Below are 7,077 nucleotides of genomic sequence, written 5' to 3' on the forward strand. Positions count from 1 at the left end.
AGAAAATATAATTCTCTCATAAGACCTCACGAAGACTTTTATATGACTATCACCAAAGTTTTGATGCATTGTTACATTGATTCCTTACATAGCCATAAATTGTGTTCAATACATACTATGCCATAGAAGCTTACATTAATTGTCCATTTTATTTAGATGAAGAACATTATTGGCATGTCTTACATTTTTTTTGCAACACTAAGTATATGAAATAAGAGGGAACAATCATATACACCAGTCATAGCATTTGCATTTTTGGAAGGAGTGTTTACAATTCTCAAATTGCTAATTAAACGGGTTTTTGCAAGCCTGAAACTTGAATTGTCGGATAAAAAGTTCATTTCAGAATCGCAGCTGCAATGCTACCACAGTCCAATTTGTTTAAATATGCAGTCCGCACAGTTCATAGCTACAATTATGAACTGTGGCCGCATGCGCGGCAACGACGTTAGCGCGCAGATGCCGATCTCCTGGTAGAAGGCCTGCAGATGAACAAGCAAGGCACAGCAAGCAAATCAAAAAGCTACGAGTGAAACCAAGCTAAAGCTACGACTCCAGAGCGCGGAGGTGGCGGCGAGTGCAGATTGCAGGTTTACGAAATATATACATCTTCAACAACCACATGACGGCAAATTTAAAAATCCAAATTTCTATGGTAAATCACCCATTGAACCTATAATTCGAACACAGGAACGTCTTCAAATAAAAAAAGTGATTGATAAAAAAGTTGCTCAAAACTCAAAGTGTTTCTACAATTTGTTTATAAAAATATTTATACAATCACACATGAAAAAAAAACCCTACCACAGGTACATCCACTGGCCACTCGCGGCTGCAAAGCCGCGAGGTTTTCTAGTTTTACTAGTGATTGGCGTGCGCCCATGCGCGCGTAGTGGTTCCTGTTTTATACAGAACTATCAGAACATACATTTAGATAGCATTTGAGCGAGCAACATAGAGGAGGATGACAAAGGTACTTCTTGAGTCTTCAGTGATTCAGTAGTGATTCTGTAGAACCTGTGAGAACAAAAGGACATACTCAAATTACTAATGCAGATAATGAACACTGACATACATATATATAAACATGTAATTCTCATTGAAGATGGTATGCGTAGAGGTGCAGGAAACTGTTTGATCTGTGTAGAGCAGGAAACATATAGGTACATTTAAGACTTTTAACTCTGTGTGTGCTGGGATAGGGTCAACAAGAGAATACCTTTAGATATTATTTCTTCTTGTGTGGCTACTTACTAAATCAACTTTGATTGAAAAAAAGCAAATCGTACATGCAAACAAATTGTGGATAGCTAGATGAAAGTAGGGAAGTTGATAGTTCTGGACTTTGAGTAGCAAAACAATTATTCATTCTACATTCAAGCTATTCAGATATCAGTCAGTCAGGTTCACACAATCAGCATTCAACAAAGAAACATGAACTCAATAGTAGCAAATAAACAACCATTGCAAAAGATATTTTAGGCATCTATCTATCAGGTAAAGAACAACCTGCAAAAACGATACCAAGGTTAGCAGAATATATAGTAGTTGATGTAAATTTTGCAGATATCTGCATTGTCCAATATCTAGGCTTGTTTCAATATTCAGCAAACTGTCAATGCATCTCTTGGAGAAGTAAGCCGGTGTAGTGCTAACTACCATGAAAAAGGGCAGTATGTAGGACGATTAATCATATTTCTTTCTTGATTCCATGATTTGAGAGGCAATACCAACGTAATACAGAGCATTGAACCCTGCATATTGGACTGAAGAGTTTTAAAAAAGATGTATCCATGATTCTGAACCTAGGTGATCAAACTGCAACTTACTTAGATGTGTTCAAATATCTATGTATGCTTTTTTTCAATGTGAATAGGAAGCACAACACCAAAGAATCAAGATTAACTGACCATGCACCACTGACGATTGATCGCCCTGCGATAGTAGGTAAGCTGAAAGCAGAAACTCAATGTATTCTGATTTCAGGAAGGTCCTCAATGGTGTCTTCAGCAACTCAGCATCGTGCGCAGCCAGATGCTACAACAGGAAGGCCAAGGGTGCTTGTAGATTGCTCTTCAGGGGCAGCAACTGTTGCAGCTGAATCAGCTTTCTTATCATCAAATTAAGCACTTGCAATCACCGAATCGAACCACTCTACATCAAAACGGACTACAGACTAAAAAAATTGAACCGTACATCAACCAAATTTCCCAATACTAGGGAGATGGTAATGCCTCATTTTCAGGGACCTGGGACCCAGGGATCTATGAATGGATCCATCAAATGTGGTGACGGCGAAGTCACGAGGAGAAGGGAGCGAGATGTGACGGAGCGGATGGGGCGAGGGCCTCCTATCCGCAGCACGCAGCGGCAGCGGCGGGGATGATGGGACCGGATCACTGGACAGCGGCGGCTCGGATGGAGGGCCGTCCCGCGGTGGTGCGGCTGGCTGGGTTGCTAATGCGTGGAAGACCGGAACGGCCGGCGGCGGCGCTAGGCGGCAGAGGTGGGGCGGGATGGAGGGCCGGCGGGGGCGCGGATGGAGGGCTGGGCTGCGGCGGTGTGACTGGCAGGGCCGCGGCGGCGCCGTGACGCGGGGGGAAGCGAGGAGGCTCGGGACGGTGGGCCACGCGGCATTCGGAAGGCGGCGCACGCGTCGGCGGGGAAGCGAGCGGACGCCGCAAAGAGGGACGCAGCGGCGGCGGCATAGCAGCGGAAAGGCATGGCACGGCGCTGGGACACGTCGGCGAAGAAGCCAGGTAGGCAGCTGCGTGGGGGGCGAGACGGCTTCAGCCGAGCGGCGGAAATCACAGTAGCCGCAGACCGCACGACGGACATCGTACGGCCCATCGATTTTCGGGCGACGTGGCCGGGCTGCGCAGGCGCTTCCTCCGCCACGAATGTTATCGGAGACAAGCTTTTGCTTGGGCGTGCCATGGTGTGCCTTGCCTAGGTAGGCTGTTCACACTCAACTTCTTCTATATCCATCCTCAAAAAAAAAATATACTGTTATGATCATCGAGATTTTTTCCTCTATATCACATTCTTCTGCACTCATCCATCCTGTAAATCTCTACTATATACCAGCTACCAAAGGTAGGGCCCACACATCAAGTTTATTTTTTTCCTTTTCTTCCCTCGTACATCTCCCTGATGCTCCACATCCAGCTTGGTCATGCCGGTCTTGGCGAGCGCTAGCGGCGGAAGTGGAACGGGGCACGGGACGGCATTGGCAGCAGTGGTCTGCGAGGGCCGGCGGCGGAGCCTAGCGTGGCACGTTCCACCTCCTGTGGAGGAGGCACGATGCGGGCCGAGGCGGCGGGCGGCAGCGCCCCCATCTGCCTCCTCCTCCGGCTTGCCTGTGCTCCGGCCCGCAGCCTCCGCTGCTCCCTATTCCTCCATGGAAGGCGGCGAGCTCGGCTCTGGCGCGTGGCCGCCGGCGACTCCCCTACTCCCTCGTCCTCCCTCCCAGCATGGATGTGTTGCCGACAATAAATTAGCAAGCACAAGTGTTCTGCACTTGTGGCTAGCAGATGGCACCGAGCACCATTGCAGCTGCAGTGCACATACCTCAATTGGACTGGACGGAGGGCGGAACGCACGGTGGAGCTCTCCTCGGATGTTGCCGCCAAATCAGGTTACGGTGGCGCGGTGCAGTAACCTTTAGGATCACCTGCATGGTAAAACATTTTCTACCGGGCGGGTGTCTTCGTCGAGATGGAAAAGGACCTTCCCGAGCTTCCGTAAGCGGTCCGAGCCCTGGTTCAGCCCGGACCGGCATAGGGTCCGCTCGAGGGACCCGCCTAGCCCGCTTGGACTCCTGTGGGAGCGGACGGGCAGTTGGCGTCGTCCTGTGCACTTTTCCTGGGGAGTGGGCCCCCCGATCCCACTACGCTGATAGTAGCCCCCAGGCCCATCGTCGACCCGGGAGAAGGGTCGGTGGCGGGGGCACACACATCTGCCGCCATTAATGTCGCGGCCACTTCCCCACGTCGACATCGTGGGGTATCGTGCCCGATTTGTTGAGGGATATGAGGCGTCGCCGCGGGCGATCCCCTTGTCGCCCTACTTTCCCCCTCTCCCCCCATAAGTATATAAGTGGGGAGAGGGGCGCTGTTGGCCGTTACGCTCCCTGCCTTCTTCAAGCTCTCGTACTCCTCCTTCCTCCTAGCTTTTCTCTTCTTCTCCCACTTCCGCCATGACTCGCAGAGGTCCGTAGGCGAGCAGCCCCCGCATCCTTGACTTCGTGCCATCCGTTGTCAGCGGTGATGATGTGGAAGTGGCTCGGAAGATGGTGCCGGCGGGCACCGTGGTCCGCCAGGGCAGAGATTTCCCTGCCCCCCATAATGCTCGGGAGGTGGTGACCTTCCTCGCATTTCTGGCGGTGGGAATGGCTCCACCATTCTTGCCGTTCATGATGGCGGCTCTCGAGGAGTTCGCCAGCCACCTGGTGAACCTCGCCCCCAATGCTGTCCTCACGCTGGCACTATTCGCGCACGCCTGCAAGATGTTCATGGGGGTGCAGCCGTCGGTGGAGCTGTTCCGACAGTTCTTCACCATCAGCTGGTCGGGGTCTCTCTCCCCCGGTCCTGGGGCCGCTCCCCAGCCCCGCACCGTTGGCGGAATTTTCTTCAGGAGGGGTGCCTCGAGCTTCCTTCCCATTGCTCGGCGGGACAAGTGGGAGAACTAGGAGTGGCACTAGTTGTACGTTGAGGTGGACAACCCCTTGCCGCTCCTGCATCTTCCTAAGGGGCCACCAACAGACAATTCCTGGTGGACCGAGGCCCCGGTGCTAGGGGTGGCGTGGTCGTTGGTGCTGGGGCGAATTGACTCGCTCCGGTAGCTTGGCCTCACGTCAACCATGGTGGCCACCGATCTCTTCCATCGCTACTTGGCTTCTTTGCCGGCCAGTCCGTACCCGGCGTGGTTCTACGCCGGCGATAATGACGTGAGCCGGTTGGGGCGCGGCTCAGAGTTCAGCCCTGACGCCCCGACAGTGGCGCAGTGGCTGGAGGTGGCGATGGACAAGAAGGATCCCGCGGTGGCTTCCTCCCCAAGGGGGTGCTCTGCCTTTAGTCGGTGATGGATGAGGGGGGCTGGCCCACCTGCCGCCGCCTCCCCCTCTTGGCGGAGATGGTGGTGGCCACGTGCCCGGAGGGAGTGTCCTTCCCGGTGCGGAGGCAGACGCGCCGGAGCCGAGCCGCCGGGGGACCAACCGCCCATGCTCGGTCTCCCCAATCCTGGTGGATTCTACATCGGCATCTCCATCTCCCCCGCCGACGGAGCGGACTGCGCCTGCGGGGATTCTTCTTCTACTACCGGTGCCTCAAGGCAGGCGCCTGCCCCAAAGCACCGACTGGTCCTCTCTCCACGGTGGTGGCGGAGACCTTTGACAGGTGCCAGGTAAGATCTACGGCTGCTTGACCTTTTCTCATTTTTGCCGGACAAAGTCTGATGGGAGTCACCGTGTAGGAGCACTTCTGGTGGCTCTACGGCCGGCGTGGCGCTCGCTGCCCACCGGGGCGAGTCCGCCAGTGAGAGGGGAGGCGACACTGGCCGCACTTCTCATTCTGCCACCTGCCACGGTCATCACAGAGATGGCCAATATGGGCGCGTCGAGCCCCCACACCTCTGCTACCGGGCCCAAGGAGGCAGCGCCCTCGCCAAAGGGTGTCACCGAGGGTCTGGCCCTCGCCATCGGGGTAGGGACTTCCACAGCCCAGCCTGCTCCAAAGGCCCCGCTTCGTCCCACCGAGGAGGGCATGTCGGGGGAGGCACTGCGTCAAGAGGTGATAGTGCCATCTCCCCCGACCCTGGCGCAGGTCATCACGGTGATGGAAGCCGCGGTCTGTGACATGTGCGTCCTCCAGTCGATCGGGGATCTGTCCGGTGAGGAAGTCTCCCGCTGGGTAGCATGGGAGCATGATCTCCAGGCGCGCGAGGAGGAGCTCTTTCACCGTGGCGATCAGGTGCAGCAGGCGCTCATTGATGCCGCCCGTCAGGAGGAGGCGTTGGCGATGATGGAGCAGCACCTGGAGGTAGAGCTGGGCGCCATCCCCGCCCACGAGCAGGGTCTCGCTATTGGCCTCACCGTGCTGGAGGAAGGCCATGCCCGTGTCTGGCAGCAGGAGTCCGCGGTCTGGGAGTGGGAGCGGTGACTCTTGGAGAAGGAGGTGGAGGTCTCTTCCCGGGAGATGGCGTTCACTGATCAGGCATGGGAGCTGTCTCGCCGGGAGGAGGCCACCCAACGGGAGGCAGCCGTCGCTACGACCGCCGGCAAGCGTGTGGCAGTCGCCCAGCGACAGACAAGCGAGGCTGCTACCTGTTGATGGTCCTTAAGCATTGTTTCTGACCATCAACTCCTGCAGCTTTTTACTGTAAATAACCACCAAACTTAGTTATAGGGCTTTGTTGACGGTGCTTAAGTGCCATTTTCACCCATCAACTATACTCAATAATAAATGAAAACTGCATGCCTTACTCGCATATTTGTATTACTAACCTTGCTCCACAGTTGTTTTCGAGTTACGTACATTTCAGATGAGCAGGAGCGGAATAAGACGAAAACACGCAGCAGACGCCATACAACTACGCAGAATATTGCGTCCGGCGTCATCCACTTACAAGGAGGGCCCATCTGGCAGAGCAAACGGGTGCGCTACACATAATGCATACAAGGAAAGATATCAGGGCCCACATGTCAGCCTGCCAGAGAAGGATATGGACGAGAGGCGGCCAGGTGGGGGTGGCCGACCCCCTGGGTCGGCCGAACCTGGTCGGCCTCCCGTCCAGGTGCATTTCGAGGAGGAGTCGGCCCCAAGTCTCCTGATTACCTTACATACGTGCATTTGGCGGGAACCGACCTCCACTAGTATAAATAGGGCCCCCTCTCACCCCTCACACATACACACACTTCATCCCATTCTCTCCAAAAAGGCTCTCCTCTCTCTTGCTCTCTTAGCTAGGTAGTGGAGCTAGGCTAGTTCTCTTTAGCGAGCAAGTGGTCCTCGGGGTCGTTGAGCAATCCTCGGCTCCTGGTATGGCTTTGTATCCGACTTGTCAGACTTCTATTCATAA

The 7,077-nt window shown here is 54.2% G+C and overlaps 1 long non-coding RNA gene across 1 annotated transcript; it reads right to left on the bottom strand.

The window, feature by feature from the left end:
- Positions 1-695: 695 nt before the first annotated feature.
- On the bottom strand, positions 696-2,850 carry LOC120672933. The gene is made up of 2 exons (XR_005674421.1): positions 1,911-2,850; positions 696-1,017 (listed from the first exon to the last, which is right to left on the bottom strand). It is a non-coding gene; the product is annotated as an uncharacterized LOC120672933 (long non-coding RNA).
- Between the last annotated feature and the right edge of the window lie 4,227 nt (positions 2,851-7,077).

This window comes from Panicum virgatum, chromosome 2K, assembly GCF_016808335.1.
Source record: "Panicum virgatum strain AP13 chromosome 2K, P.virgatum_v5, whole genome shotgun sequence".
NCBI lineage: Eukaryota > Viridiplantae > Streptophyta > Magnoliopsida > Poales > Poaceae > Panicum > Panicum virgatum.